The 16,996-nt window shown below is 43.1% G+C and overlaps 1 pseudogene; it reads right to left on the bottom strand.

The window, feature by feature from the left end:
* Positions 1 to 5,463: 5,463 nt before the first annotated feature.
* On the bottom strand, positions 5,464 to 6,244 carry LOC122435770 (annotated as a pseudogene).
* Between the last annotated feature and the right edge of the window lie 10,752 nt (positions 6,245 to 16,996).

Genomic DNA, 16,996 nt, shown 5'->3' with positions numbered 1-16,996 from the left:
AACTGGAAATAGAACTGCCATATGACCCAGCAATCCCACTTCTGGGCATACACACTGAGGAAACCAGATCTGAAAGAGACACGTGCACCCCAATGTTCATCGCAGCACTGTTTATAATAGCCAGGACATGGAAGCAACCTAGATGTCCATCAGCAGACGAATGGATAAGGAAGCTGTGGTACATATACACCATGGAATATTACTCAGCCATTAAAAAGAATTCATTTGAACCAGTTCTAATGAGATGGATGAAGCTGGAGCCCATTATACAGAGTGAAGTAAGCCAGAAAGATAAAGAACATTACAGCATACTAACACATATATATGGAATTTAGAAAGATGGTAATGATAACCCTATATGCAAAACAGAAAAAGAGACACAGATGTACAGAACAGACTTTTGGGCTCTGTGGGAGAAGGCGAGGGTGGGATGTTTCGAGAGAACAGCATCGAAACGTGTATATTATCTAGGGTGAAACAGATCACCAGCCCAGGTGGGATGCATGAGACAAGTGCTCGAGCCTGGTGCACTGGGAAGACCCAGAGGAATCGGGTGGAGAGGGAGATGGGAGGGGGGATCGGGATGGGGAATACATGTAACTCCATGGCTGATTCATGTCAATGTATGACAAAACCCACTACAATATTGTAAAGTAATTAGCCTCCAACTAATAAAAATAAATGAAAAAAAAAAGAATCAAACTCATGGAAGTACTTAATTCTGAGAAAAAAAAGTAGACTGGAGCTGAGACTATTGTCTCATATATAATAGTTCATTGTTAAAAAATAAGAATGTAATTGATATTAATTAAAAAGAAAAGAAACCCTGAAGCCCTGCAGTAAGAAGACAAACTGCTGAAGAAGTCTCCCTGGCATGAAATAATTCTCCTTGTTCACAGCTACAAACTACTTGACCCTGCACATCTCTTTTGGCCAAGGCTCCACAACTCTACATTTCCTCAACACCAGGCCACAAATCTGCCCAAGTCAACGACGTCTTCCCTGGACTCAGGCACAAAATCATATACAGATAGGAAAATGGTACTGAATCCAAGAGATTTCAAATGAAAGTTCATCCCAACTCACCAAAATGTCCAAAGTCCTCCACCTTCTAATAGGTTGCAGGGCTGAAAGCCAAAACAAAGGAAAAAAAGGTCAACACATTCATATTTTGAGAGTTCACACTTCTCTGCTTGTGATACTCTGCATTTTGGTCCTTCTTCAGCTGTTTCAATAGGTATTTTTCCATTTTTAAAACTTGCAACCTTGTAAGCTGCCTCTGTATCAGTGAGCTAGCTAGAATCTGTCTCTCAATTGCCAAGCACCAACTATTTAAACACTTTTTTTTTAAGAAAATAAGTGGTCTTTGGAGTTTTGCTCCTTGCACTAGTATATATCCCAGGTGTCTAAAATAAGAATACTCTAACAATAGCAAAATGACTAGAACTTGTTTCATCAAACAATTACCTTTGATGCAGATTGTGTTTCACAACTAGAGAACTATATCATGCTTATACAAAGCAATTAAGCTACAACATGGTATACATTTTGCTACTAGATTATAAATTGTAAATATTATAGAAATAATTTTTTAAAGGTACCAATTTTGAACACTTACTATGAGTCAGTCATTCCACCACCATTTAAAATGTATTAGTGCATTTAAAGTTTAATCCTATAGCAAATTATAAAGAAATTCTTTTCAGCCCACTTATTAGATATATCTTTGAATCTAGTTTTTTTGCATTCCAAAGACAGCAACAACTGCATACATAATACAACCTTTTACATATCAAATGGAAAAGCTGACTGGGCAACTGACTCCATGGGAGCTTGCTTGGTAGCAGGGACTCTCACACATCTCTGTACCATCCACAACACACAGCCCAGTTACTTGCACATAATACTCAACAAATGTTTGTTCAGTAAGTAAATAAATGTAAAGTTACATAAAAATAAAATTAAAAGGCTTTCAATATGCTATTCGAGTCTTAAATACCCCATTTTTAATTCATTCTCAGTATAACATTACTTGCTAAAGACAGTACTCCATTCAAAGTAGTTATCTTAGACCTCGTCACTTATTAGAAATTAGAATTAAAACAAAATCAATGAATGGATTTGACATTTTATGAAATACTACCTGTGACATGCTTTTGTTTTTGCTGTGAAAATTATAACAAATTTTAAACATTACACACCATATCTTCTCTTTGCTTTGAAAACCTTATAACTACCATTGGCCAAAAGCAATAAAAACATGAGTAGCACCTGAAAAAGAGATATATAATGAACTAAATCTCTTCCCAGGTGGGAAGGTAAAATGGCTCAACCACTTTGCAAAAGAGTTAGACAGTTTCTGGTAGAAAAAAAAAAAAAAAAACCTACATTTACCATATAAGCCAGTGATTATGCTCCTAGGTGTTTAACTACGTGAAATGAAACTTATGCTCACAGAAAAAACATGCATGTGAGTATACAGGATTTATTCTTAATCAACAAAATCTGGAAAAAAGTCCTATCAACTAGGGCACAAATAAATTGTGGTGTATCACATGGTATAATTGAGTATCAAAGCTTTAGCAATTAAAAGGAACGAACCATAGATATGTAACTACATGGATGAGTGTCAAATCCATTGTAACAAGTGAAAGAAACCATCCCAAAAGACTACAGGCTGTAAGATTCCATTTATATGACATTTTGGAAAAGGGAAAACAATAGGGCTGGAAAAGAGATGCGGGGGGGCCACCAGAATTGATTCACATCTTAATTTTGTTGGTTTGCATTTGTCAAAACTTACAGAACTATATGCTAAATAGGGTGTATTCTACTGTATGTAAATTATACCTCAGTTTTGTTTAACTTTTAAAAAAACCCTCACTTAAAGTACTTATAAAGAAACTATTCACGTTTTTGCATTCTATCTTGCTTCAGAAAAGGAGAGGATATGGCTACAAATAGATCTAATGCAAAAGGTAATAAATTTTGTAATCATCTTAAAAATAAGTGCTATCATTTGAAATAACAACATAATAAATTGTGATGATCAAAGTTCCTTCCCCCAAAAAACTAAGCAAGGAAATCATTACAAAGAAAAACCTACACAGTATAATTTGAATTAAACTAGCACTGAGGTTAGGGTAAAAGTGCATGCTATAATGCCTTTCCACTTTCCAAAGGAGGGTCACAAGCCAAGTTCAGGGTATACCAGCTACTGATACTAATAGGGAGGGAAGTTCAGTGGGATACAGGAGTCCTACTGTTGTTCAGTAAAGGAAAAAAAAAAATCCAATTTCTTAGGAACAGAAAGAGAATCAAGTATTATAAGCCAAAAAGAAAAAAGAAAAGGGAAACAAGAACACTAAGATGAAACAGACATAAAATACATAAAGAAAAAATGGCAGTTAATAAAGCCTATGATCAGTTATAAGGGAAAGACGCTACAACTGGCGAAGAAAAGATTATACCAATAAATTGAAAGGGGAAAATGCAAACTGCAGGCATATAAGGCTCTCTCCCATCTCAAGGTTTTTGCTCTTATTGTCCACCCTGCTTAGGATACTCCTCCCCCAGCCCTTTCCTTGGCTGACTCAGCATAAAAATCACCTCTTCAGAAAGGCCTTCCCTGATAAGGCAATCAAAAGTAGAACACTCTACTCACATGATAAGGTCTGTCTACTAGACTACAAGCTCTATAAATGAGGACAGAAACTTATCTATTTTTTTAACTGCCTCCTCCTTAGTGACTAAATGAGAGCTTGACACATAGTAAGTGCTCAAAAAATATATGCAACCACATGTTTTAAACAGAATATGAGGAAAACATAAATCCTCTTGGGTACTATCAAATTTGGTAATCATAAAAAAGAATTTATACTAAAAAATTTTAAAAAATCAATACTATAAGAAATAAAGAATGCATATGCTTCAAAACAAAAAAAAGCATTTTTTAAGACAAATGCTTAAGTCAATTGGAACTGACAGATTCAGTAGAACTTCTTTTAAACTTTCTTAGACTACACATTCTTTTGCTTCAAACTATTTTTTAAATACAGAAAAAGAAAGTATGTTACCCATGTTACTGCTGTTATGCCCGATGTCCGAATCCCTGAGCGGGAAGAGAGAAGGCCTCCAAGACAATGCAACTCGCAGGAAGGGAAGTTTATTACTGACTCGAGCCAGGACTCTCTGCCGGCAACCAACGCAGTGGTGCGGGTCAGAGAGCCCCGAGCCCAAGCTCTTACACAAATTTATAGGGTGAGAAGTGGATTGGTTACACGTTTGCAAAGCAATTTCATTGGTCAAAACTTTCGGGCGCGCAGGACTTTCCTGGGGGTTTCCGCCCCGTTCCTAATTTCCTAATTGGCAAACAGCGGTCAGTATTAAGTGAAAGCTAATTGGTCCTAATTGGCTAATTGGTTGTATCCAGGTGGCCTGATAATCTTACCAAGTAGGAAGGCCTACTCCTAATCTAAGCTGCGTTACTTCTGCTCACCTCACATTCCCCCCTGTCTGTTGTTCAAGTAGAGGAATCTTCCTCTTTTCCATCTTGGGCCACTGACACTATAAGTGGACCCAGGTGGAGTCAGCCAGGGGGAGTGTTGAAACCAAGACTCAAACCATCTCTGCTGGGCTTCCTGTTCTCTCTTTCTAATCCTCTCTTATTCTGCAAGACCACCTCAGACAAGGAAGTCAAAGACTTCTCTAAATGACTGACTGATTCTCTTACCACTCTTGCATGGTCTGCATAGAAACCTCACAGACCCTACCCTGTTGGAGAAAAATCAAGTCATCTACAGCAGCTCGTAGGGAGGAAAGCCCTTGGCCTTGCAGAGATAGTGAAGCTTGGTTAAATTGCACCCATATCTGAAGTACTTGGCCCTGCGGATTGCACCACACTCGGGGCTACCAAATCTGTTTCCTACCTCCCATTCCCGGGGCCCATCACAAGAGGTTACACAGCTCCAGCTCCTGCAATAAGCTTTCCATGCCACCACAGGTTTGCCCGGGCACGCGAAGAACCCCTCTTGGCCGAGTTTTCTCCCGGTCCCCACAGCTCCCCATGGCCCGAATTGTGGGTATTTCCCCCGGGGTCCTTCCCTGGGGAAGATTCCCCTTAAGTCAAAGTAAAGGTCTGGCCACCAGATGTTCGGAGGGTGGATTCCTGAGGTCTCATTGAGCAGCTCATGAGTAGGAGACCTCCCGGCGGACGAGTCAAAGGATTTGACGGGTGAGGACTCGCCTTCCATTCTGCTCGCGCTTTTTCCTGTTCTTCCGGTGTGGCTTGCCACACGTGATTGCAGTGAACCCAGGGTCCAATCCTGTCGACCTCAGTGAAATCTATCTCCCAGTGTTGCCCTGGCTCTTCTCCTCAGTACCTCGTTCCCGTGTGCTGCTTTTTCCCTGTCCTCATCAGCTGGCATGCTTTACAATCCTGGATTATCTCTCGTCCAGTTGCATTTTCCTCAAACACTGATCAACACGCAGATTCAGTCCATATTTGCTTTCATTTATCTACTGAGTGTACCCAAGCTTCTTCTTCAGAGACTCTGGCATCTCAGGGGGAGGAGGGCGAGGGAGCCTGAAGTAGACCTTAAACCACTGTAGTGCAGTCAGAGTGCCGATCATGATGATGCAAGCAAAGAGTCCCTTCCATACACCTTTAAATCCAAGTCTCTTGAGGACCTGAGAGGCACTGCTACCCTTCTCTTTATGCAACACAGACACCACGGAATCAGCACCAGTACATTCAAAGCAGGCAAACTTCATCATGGTGTATGGTACTGTCTCATCCAAAGAGGAGCAACCCCCTTGTAGAACGCCTTTAAGCCTTCTTCCTTATACATTTTGGGAGCTGCATCCCTCAGAGTGTTAACCTGGTTCGGTTTGAATTCGAACCTTAGCAGCTTCCATAGGAGCCAGAGCAATGTCAGCAAAGAATTCAGCACTGGCAGAGGCAGCCAAATACAGTGATGTGCGCCAAAGATAGGCATTCTCCTCTACTTCTGTGGGTCCACCTGTATACGGCATTTCACTAAATCCAGAGGAACAACAGCAGTGTGTGTCAGACCACAACTTCAGACCCCACCAAAGCCACACAGTGCATTCCAAGTCCAGTTTGGGGTCTCTTTACTTCCCTCATACAAGGGCCGGGCCTTCTCAGCAAACCCCATGATCCACAGTCTGCAATATCCAACAGTCCCCAGAAACTCTCACCTGGCAGGGGGTCTTGGGCCTTCATGGCCCCGGTTAGCAGAAGGACCTCTGGGTGGCAAGTCCGATATTCGTAGAGGTCCTCACTCAGAGCCTCTTGAGCCTCTGTGGGATTACCGGTTGGCCTTTCCCCTCTGTCCACTCAAAGGCAAATATCTCCTCTCTGGGCCGCCAGGGGTAGGCTGAAAAAGGCATCTTTCAAGTCCAACACAGTGTACCAAGTGTACTCAGGCAGCAAACTGCTCAGGAGGGTATACGGGTTAGAGACAGTGGGGTGTATGTCACTCACCGTTTGTTGACTTCTCGCAGGTAATCTGTCCCCCCTGGCTTCTTCACTGGCAGTAAGGGGGTATTCCAAGGGGATTGACACTGCTTGAGAATTCTGGCATCCATGAGACATCGAATGTGGGGAGTGATCCTCCACCGAGCTTCCTGGCTCATGGGGTACTATCTCACCTTCACAGGAGTTGCCTAGGCCTTTAGCTCGATGACGACCAGATGTCTGTTTGGCCAGTCCCATCCCTGCCGTTTCAGCCCAGGCCAACGGGTATTTATTCATCTCTTAAGGCTAGGGATAAGACATGTATCGGCTGTCCAAGTCCATCCATGACTGTCATTCTCCCAGCTCTGTAAGCTTAACTGAATAAAACCCAATGGCCTCTCCTTTCTTCCACAGAATCTTAGCATAATCAGTACTGCTATGACACAGGAATGGGATCTCATTTCTCTCCATTTCCTGCTTTAACCACTCTCTCCCCAAGAGTTCTCACCTGCTTAAGACCCTCTCTAGAAGGGACAGATGTTTTCACAATATCATCAATAGCCCACCACTGATCAGCAAGGTAAAGTGCCACAGCTGTGAGTAATCTTCAGCAGAATTTTCCAGTTCCTCATGACTGCAATTCTACTTTTCGTTACCCAGGACTTGGGGAGGGGTGCCGAGTCTTGACTCCCCCAGTCACTGTCTTCCCCCGCATATAGAACTTGAGTTCCAGGGGAGATTCTCTCTGGGTCGTTCCTCTCCTCGGGTCCCTCTTAGGGCACTCGTTTTTCCAGTGCCCCTGTTCTCTGCAGTAGGCGCACTGATCTTTCTTTAGGGCATGCCTTTTTGATTTCTGTTTTTCTCCCGTCCAGGGGTCTCGAGGTTCCCTCAATTCTGTTCCAGCTTTTATCCCCGCAAAAAGAATCTGGGCTAGCTCCCTCTGGTTCTTCCGCTTTTCCCTCCTTCTATATTCTCTATCTTCCTTCCTGATCTTCTCAACTAATTCCCTTTCCCCCCGTCGAATTCATTCTTCCCTTTCTTCTGGGGTCTCCCTATTATTAAATACCCTTTCAGCTACTTTCAATAAATCCTGTATCGTCTGTTCTCCCAATTCCTCTATCTTTTGTAATTTCTTCCTAATATCTGGGGCTGCCTGATTTACAAACGCTAACAGGACTGCAGCGCGTGACTCCTCAGCCTGGGGGTCCATAGGTGTATATTGCCTGAAAGCTTCCATCAGCCTCTCTAGGAAGGCTGCCAGGCTCTCAGTGGGCTCTTGCCTTACTAAATTTACCTTTGCCAAATTTGTCGGCTTTCTTGCTGCGGCCCGCAGGCCTGCCATCAGAGTCTGGCGGTACACTCAGAGACGCTCCCTACCTTTCGCTCGCTCAAAATCCCAGTTAGACCGCAACAGAGGAAACCCCTCGTCCACGAGATGAGGCTGGGCGGTTGGCCTCCCGTTGACCCCTGGGACGCATTTCCGCCCTTCTGCCAGAATTCGCTCCTGCAACAGCTGCTGACAATCATAGTGAAAGGAGAGTTTCACCTGGTTGGGCTCTAGTCACTGAGGCTCACTTATTGTAGGGCCTTCAGAGTCCGCCAGAGTGTAGCCCTGGCCAGGACTCATCAATTGCACCCACAACCATTCGCCTGTTCACTGAAACTCGAGTCAGAGTAGGAACGAGACCAGAAACAGTGCCGGCATACACACAAACACAGACAAACACAGAGAGCCAAAGACAAACACACAGACAAACGTCGGCCGACAACACAGCACTGGGTTTTCGGGCCCCCTGACCAGACCAGACTCGGGATCAGGAGAGGAACTCTCCTTCCCACAGAGCCGGCTGCCTTCCAGTGCGCTCGCTGGCCTTGGCCTTACGCCGGCTAGAGAAAGCTTTCTCCTGTGCCAGATACCCCCTGCTTCACAGCAGGGCCCCGGAATTACTCTGGACTTCCTGTCCTGCCTGAGACAATGCCGGTACACACACAAACACGGACAGCCAAAGACAAACACACGGACAGCTGACAACACAGCGCTGGGTTTTCGGGCCCCCTGAGTTTTCCTGAGCACCGGTGCTATTATCTATCCTTCCCCTCTGTCCTGGAAGTGTTCTCTTCCCCCGGTAAAGGGATCTTGGATGAGCCCCCAAATGTTATGCCCGATGTCCGAATCCCCGAGCGGGAAGAGAGAAGGCTTCCAAGACGATGCAACTCGCAGGAAGGGAAGTTTATTACTGACTTAAGCCAGGACTCTCCGCCCGCAACCAACGCAGTGGTGCGAGTCAGAGAGCCCCGAGCCCAAGCTGTTACACAAATTTATAGGGTGAGAAGCGGATTGGTTACACGTTTGCAAAGCAATTTCATTGGTCAATACTTTCACGCGGGACTTTCCTGGGGGTTTCCGCCCCCTTCCTAATTTCCTAATTGGCAACCAGCGGTCAGTATTAAGTGAAAGCTAATTGGTCCTAATTGGCTAATTGGTTGTATCCAGGTGGCCTGATAATCTTACCAAGTAGGAAGGCCTACTCCTAATCTAAGCTGCATTACTTCTGCTCGCCTCACATGTGAAAGCAACAAGTACTACAGATTTGTGCTAACCCATGTCAGAGTGCGTCTGTAGACCCCGGCCAATGCTTAGTGCTCTCCAGAAAGCTTACAGTGCAAGGGCCCTTCCTTCGGGGCCCTTCCTTCAACTTTGCAGGTAACTGTGGAGCTCTGCATACAGGGCCGGATTCAGCTCCCCACCTCTGGCTGCAGGCAGGCACCCTACAGCTTCTCATGTTTGCCTTTTACTTGCGCCTGTGTTGTAGATCAGGAAGAGTTTCCATCTTTCCCATCACTACCCTTCTCTCCTGCACCTCGGTTCCTTCCTTCCCCTCCCCTCCCCCTCTGTCTCTCCTCTAACTTCAGCAATCCTGTTTCTGCAGTGAGAAGTGCCAAATGAAAGCCAGGCTAGACTGAGGGTTTTATGTTTGTTCAAGAGGTAATTACAGGTGTCTTGGGGCATGGGGATATCCTGAAGGTTAAGAATAGCTTCTAACCCTGAGTCCTGTGCTTGATGTTGTACTTGATTTATCCTGTTTCTACCTGCTCCTTCATCATAATCATCACCCTCCTTTTGAAAGAAATCAAACCAGGTGTTACTGCTCAGCGTCACTCACCGACAACCTCTGTGCTGCCCTGATCCACTCACTGCATTTTCACATGTGGCCCCTCTTCTACCAGTGGGTTGGGATAGAGGAGGAGCCGGTAGACAGAGGTGGGGTTGCTGTATTAGCCAACCTGCCTTTGAGGGGCACGGGGATCTGATCAGACAGCTACTTAGGGACCTTTATCCTGGAGGACAGTAATCATTTTTGTCATTAATTGTGTTGATAAATTCTTTAAACCTCTCTTTCTTTTTTCCATGCCCCATGGCATGTGGGACCTTAGTTTCCTCCACCAGGGATTGAACCAGTGTTCCCTGCAGTGGAATCACAGAGTCTTAGCCCTTGGACTGACAAAGAAGTCCCTCAAGTATGTCATTCTTAATGACACTTTAGTGCAGGTGTGGAGAAGAGGAGGTGACATTTGTGCTCCCATCACTAATGTGCCCTTTGGAAGCTTGTATTTGGCAGGAGTAGTTCCTTACATCATGGGCAGTAACACTTTGGCATTGAAGATTTCCAATAAAACATTACAGATGAGCACATCACATTGCTTTATATTCACCACTTCAGTCACTTTCTCTTTATTTATTTATTCATGAGGATCTATGAGAAGGGAGAAGTTTATCCTCTGTTGATTCCTAGTGAGGACAGGATGGTTTCCTGTGAAAATGACATCTGTCCTGCACGTTTTTGTACCTGTGAGCATCAGTGAGCCTATGTTGGGTGTGGTATACAGGCCCTCTGCTGGGTGGTGTGGCAGATCAGCCCACACCAGTGAAAAGAAGCCACAGATTATGGAGGCGCATTGCAGAGCCCCACCATCTCCTCACTCTGGGACCCTGGGCAAGTTGGCTGACCTCTTTCTGTGCCTCAGCTGTCACATCTATAGAATGGATCTAATGATGGCACCTGCCTTATGGTGTTGTGAGGTTTAAATAAAGTAATAAAGATAAGGCCCATGGTGAGCACTCAACCAGCATCAGCTGGTGCTGGAGTGAAGGGATCAAGACTGTGGTCAGTCTGTATTCTCATCCACACTGACACTGAAGATGTCAGGTGAGGAGTTACTGGGAAGAACAGAAGAATTTATATGTTGAAAACACATAGAACAGTGCCTGCCACAGTACATAAGGGCTTGATCCATGTGAGTTATTGGTATTATTTGTATTGCTATTGCTATTATTTATATTATTACTTTCATGTTATTGATGAAAATTACTAATTCAGAGACCCTGACCTAAGTCATTAGCTTGGCGTGAGACCTGAACCTGGAAAGAGGGGATGATTAGGGATCCAATAGAGTACAGAGCTCAAACAGAAAAGACTTGAGCCAAGAGCCTAGGCTAGGAGCATGCAGGTATGTCCAGGAGATGGAGGAATTTCCAGGGATCCACAGACAGTGCATGTTGGAAGGGGATCTTGGGTATCACAGGACATAATGTTGAAAGGGAGGAAATCAAGATGTGGCAAAAAAAAAAAAACTTTGGAAAATATAACTGCTGGTTGACTGAGTGTGATTCTGCATGAGATTTTGCCCCTCTTCTTGGGCTTTTCCTTCACCCTTGGATGTGGGGTATCATTTTTTGTTGTGACCCAACATTCTCCTGTCTATGGTTGTTCAGCAGTGAGTTGCAATTTTGGAGTTCTCACAGGAGAAGATGAGTGCTCATCCTTCTACTCCATCATCTTATTTTCTTTTGTATAGTTCTTCTGTGTATTCTCCCCACCTCTTCTTAATATCCCCTGCTTCTGTTAAGTCCATACCATTTCTGTCCTTCATTGTGCTCATCTGTGCATGAAATGTCCAATTCATATCTCTAATTTTCTTGAAGAGAACTCTGGTCTTTCCCGTTTTATTGCTTTCCTCTATTTCTTTGCATTGATCACTCAGGAAGGCTTTCTTATCTCTCCTTGGTGTTCTTTGGAACTCTGCACTCAGATGGGTATACCTTTCCTTTTCTCTTTGCCATTCTGATTCTGATGCTGGCCCTCAATGAACCACATCAATTGCTATTTGTGCCCTTGTACAATCCCTGCCACATGAGCTTCTGGCTGGCATGAAACAATAGGATGCAATGTAAGGGATACTGTGTCAGTTCCAGACTCAGTCTTTTCTTTTTTTTTTTATTCAGCCTTTATTTTTTTCCCAAATCTATTGCTATGTTATTGACATATAACACTTTGTAAGTTTAAGGTGTACAATGTGATGGTTTAATATATGCACACATTGTGAAATGATTACCACGAAATAAGGCTAGTTAACACAGCCATCACCTCACATAGCTACCTTTTCTGTGTGTGTGGTGAGGACTTTCCAGATTTAATTTTTAGCAAGTTTCAAGTATTCTATGCAGTATTGTTAACTATAGTCATCATGCTACACATTAGATAGGCAAGAAATCGTTCATCTTATAACTGGAAGTTTGTACCCTTTGACCACCTTTACTCATTTCTTCTTCCTGGCCTCTCCCCAAACCACCAATCTAACCTCTGTTTCTATGAGTTTGGGTTTTTCTTTTTTTTCAGATTCCGCATATAAATGAGATCATAGAATATTTGTCTTTCTCCATGTGACTTCATTAAGCATAATGTCCTCCAAGTCCATTCATATTATCACAAATGGTAGGATATCCTTCTTTTCATTGCTTAATAATATTCCACTTTGTGTGTATATGCACACATGTGTACACACACACACATACACACACACTACAATTTCTTTACCATTCATCTGTCAATGGACACTTAAATTGTTTCCATGTCTTGGCTATTGTGAATATTGTTGCAGTGAATATGGACGTACACCTATCTCTTCAAGAGAGTAATTTCATTTCCTTCAGATATATACACAGAAGTGGGATGGCTGGATTATATGGTAGTTCTAGTGTTAATTTTTTGAGAAACCTCCACACTGTTTTCCAGAGGGGTTGTATTAATTTACATTTCCATCAGCAGTGTACAAAGATTCCCTTTTCTCCACATCTTTGCCAGCTTTTGTTATGACTTGTCTTTTCATAATAGACTTTCTAACAGATTTGAGATGATATCTTATTGTGGTTTTGACTTGCATTTCCCTGATGATTAGTGATGTTGAGCACCTTTTCATGTATCTGTTGGCCATTTGTATATATTCTTTGGAAAAATGTCTATTCAGATTCTTTGCCCATTTTAAATCTGATAATTTGTTTTTTCTGTTAAATTTTATGAGTTCCTTATATATTTTGGATATTAACCCCTTATCAGATAGATGGTTTGCAAATATTTTTTCCCATTCTGTAGGTTGTCTTTTCATTTTGGTGGTTATTTCTTTTGTTGGGCAGTGCCTTTTATTTTTGATGTAGTCCTACACAGTGAGTTTTGCTTTTGTTGAAAGCAAAAGGTAAAAGGGCCTAGTATTCATGAAGGCTGAAGGAAACATTCATTTTGGGGATCTCTTAGCCATGTAGTAAAAAGTCTAATGAGGGAGTGGCCAAGATGGTGGAGTAGGAAGACCCTTAGCTCACCTCTTTCTATGAAATTTATACTACTTACAGATCAACCATTGAAGAGGAAGACCTGCAGACTAGCAGAAAGTTCTACAATGAAATTTACAAAAAAGGAACCACAAAGAGTTGGGTAAAAGGGTCAGAGATGTGGTATAGTTAAGACCAATAACTCCCTGAGCAGGAAACCCACAAAGGGGAGAATAATTACAACTGCAGAGGTTCTCCCAAAGGAGGATGGTGTGCAAGCTCTACATCAGGCTCTCCAGCCTGGGGGTTCTGTGCCAGGAAGACAAGCCTCTAGAACATTTGGCTTTGAAGACCAGAGGGCTTAGTTTCAGGAGAAACAGAGGCTGGGGGGAAATAGAGACCCCTTCCTTAAAGGGTGCACAGAAAACTCACATGTTCCAGGGCCCAGGGAAGAAGGAATAATTTGGGAAGAGCCTGGGTCAGACCTACCTGTTGACCTTGGGAAAGCCTCCTAGGGAGGCAGGAGGCAACTGGAGTTCACCCAGGTACACAGACACTCTGGCAGCCATTTTTGGGAGCTTCTACTGCAAAGACACTGGCACTGGCAAATATCATTTTGGAATCCTTCTAGCTTATTTGCACTGGGACCCACCAGCCTGTCGGCTCCAGTACTCAGACAACTCAGGACAAGCAGCTGGCCAGGTGGTGACACAGCCTTACCCACCAGCAGATGGGCTGCCTTAAGACCCTTGAAACTCCAGCCATCCCAGGACTAGACCCCCTACACCAGGCAGCCTTGGAACCTCCCCCACACCTTCAGGACCCTGCAGCCAGACTTTGATATCCTGCCCTGCCTAGCAGCATTGTTGCCTGGAGCATTCCATGGAGGGAGGAGCCTTGCAGGCTATAGTCCATGGGTTGGCAACAATGACTGAACACACACACACACCCCTGACTATGAGCAGGCCAGCACCAACTCCAAAACTCCACAGTTCTAGAGCCAGAGACCACAGAATACTATACATAGAAGATCCTAAAGACACCACCCAAAAATCTACCTGTCCTCATCAATAAATTAGGATACAAAATTAGTAGACAGCAATCTGGTGTGTTTCTATATACTAACAATGAACTACGAGAAAGAGAAATTTACCAGTGCAGGAAAATGAATAAAATACCTAAGAGTAAATGTAACCAAGGAGGTAAAAGACCTGTGTTGACTAAAAAGAGATGTACAACTTGAGAGTTGTGAGTTAAGTTTTATTTGGGGCAAAATTAGGACTGCAGCCAGGGAGGCAGCATCTCAGATAGCTCTGAGAGACTGCTCCAAAGCAACAGTGGGGGAAAGACAATATATGTTTTGGTGAAGGGGGAGTTCAATACCATGAAGCACTCATTTTACAAAAGGTTTTTTGTTAGTCATGAGGATCTGATGCCACCATGAAGGGATTTAGTGCTTCTCTGGATATGAGGAGATGCAAGGATTAAGAGCATAAAATCTGTTCCTAAAAACATTCAACTATCTAAAGACTGTCCCACCAGATTCCCTGGAGGACAGAGTGCTTCACTCCACCCTGAACTCCCTCAGGGATTGTTGAAAGTCAACAGCTATAGAGGCAGATGGCAAAGGCCTTTGTTGTTCAGTCCTTGGCAATGCTCTTGGTAAGTGCCAATTTGTGGTTGAAATGGCCCCCTTGTGGTCATAAATCCGACCATGCTTTGGGGAGCATTTCATGACCACTTTGTCCTGCATTGCTGGGAAGGCTCGTTCCCAGTTCTGAAGAAGGTTTTTTTTTTTTTTTTTTTAATAAGAAACTCAATGTGCTATTACTGGACTAGGTCTCAATAGTCAAATTGTCCAATAGTCAAAGGTATCCAGATGTCTGGACACCTGTCTTCTAGTTATGGTCCAGGAAAGTATTCCGTCTTGTTGCATCTTTTCATACCTACAGTTATACTATTACAATCATTGATCATATATTGAGCTATACATTTGATCAACTGCTTCGAGCCTAGTCATGATTTTCGTTGGAGACTCAGTCATACACTTGGTAATACAAAAAATAATAATCGTGTGAAACAAGCAAAATACAAATGGTATGGTTAATAACATTAGTGGAATTAAAAGTAAATTCAATAGGCTAATAGCCTGGTTATTATCATTTAAAGCTTATGAAAATTGTTAAGGCTTAGATATATGGTCAATTACATCCTCCAACCCCAGTGAAGGCACACACACACACACACAGACACACACACAAGCTGCTAAATGGTCATATCAGTAGAATACAGATCTTTGACCAATTGGGAGCATACCAATGGCAGATTGGTTAGGGTTACTCTTATTTGTTAACACGTATCACCTTAAATTCATGGGAATCCCAGGCTACACCTTCGTATTTATCCCTTTAGATGTGAAGGCCATAAATTAGTGCTACAAATCCACTGAGTTCCATACCAATCACTCTCTAAGGGTAATAATAGACATAGATCATGAAGCACCCAGCCTTAATTACCAGGTTGATCATAATTACCAGGCTGATCATTTTTTAGTATGATTTAACCCTTCCCAACATAGAGGAGCTTTTAAACTTAAATAACCAGTCTGCTGTTAACCATGTAGATCCACCCCATAATTGTGGGATTTTTCCTTTTTATAGATGAGAGGTTAATTTTTTTTTATTGAGACTTAACTCATCATTCCAGTTGAGTTTAAATGACCCTAAGAGAGAACTTAAATCTATGGCCAGGATCAGAGCAGGTATTATTAATTGGCCAGGTGAGAGAATCCCATCTAGCAATATCATGAAGATAGAACAGGACTGAACACTCAACTAAAATAAATTTCCTAGTGGGTATCCCTAGAGAACAGAAATCCACCAAGGCAACTAAGAAGTACTAGACACAGGTAATTGGCCACAACCTAACAATTGGATTGCGTTTTAAACTACCATAGAATTGTGTCCATGATAGAAAACTTTCGATTGATAGGCATAGGTCCAAGGAATCAAGAAAACATTATAAATCATCAAAAAAGTCAGATCAGCATCTTGGGCAAGCTGTCTGATGTCATCTTCTTCATATCCTACTGTAGTGTAGTTTCCTCTGTTTGAGCATTGTTTTAAGGTGAGTTTGAGGTCAACAGGCCTCTCTATAGGCCAGTCCATCTTAGGGCCCTTTTGGAAGTGGGAGTTAAACCAAGAGTCAATTTCCCTTCAATTTCACTGGGCATGAGATAGTTAAGAGTGCCTGACAGAAAGGTCCTTCCATCCAGGTTGGAAGCAGTTCCTTGAATTATGTCTTCTTAGAGTCTTCACTGCAGGTCATGCGTGAGGCATCTGATCTTCATCCAAAGACAGATTACTAAGATAAGCTTCAGAAGCAACCCTAGAGTGTCCTTTAATAATGCAATTAAATTCTGCATTCAGTTCAGTTGAGTTCAGTTCAGTTCAGTCGCTCACTCGTGTCCAACTTATTGTGATTGCACGAATCGCAGCATGCCAGGCCTCCCTGTCCATCACCAACTCCTGGAGTTTAATGCGAGAAGCACATGCCAATCGAGTCAGTGGATGCCATCCAGGCCAGTCTCATTCATCTGTCGCCCCTCTTGCATCCTCCTGCCCCCAATCTCCTTCCCGAGCATCAGCCGTTGTCTTTTCAGTCAGTTCAACTCTTTCACATTGAGGGGAGTGGCCAAAGTATTGAAGTTTCAGCTTCAGCATGAGTTCTTCCAATGAATACTCAGGACTGATCTCCTTAGGATGGACTGGTTGAATCTCCTTGCAGTCCAAGGGACTCTCAAGAGTCTTCTCCAACACCACAGTTCAAAAGCATCAATTCTTCAGCACTCAGCTTTCTTTATAGTCCAACTCTCACACCCATACATGACCACTGGAAAAAAACCATAGCCTTAA

This window comes from Cervus canadensis, chromosome X (genome assembly GCF_019320065.1).
Source record: "Cervus canadensis isolate Bull #8, Minnesota chromosome X, ASM1932006v1, whole genome shotgun sequence".
NCBI lineage: Eukaryota > Metazoa > Chordata > Mammalia > Artiodactyla > Cervidae > Cervus > Cervus canadensis.
The sequence above is the reverse complement of the archived record's forward strand: the minus strand, read 5'-3'. Positions and strand labels throughout refer to the sequence as shown.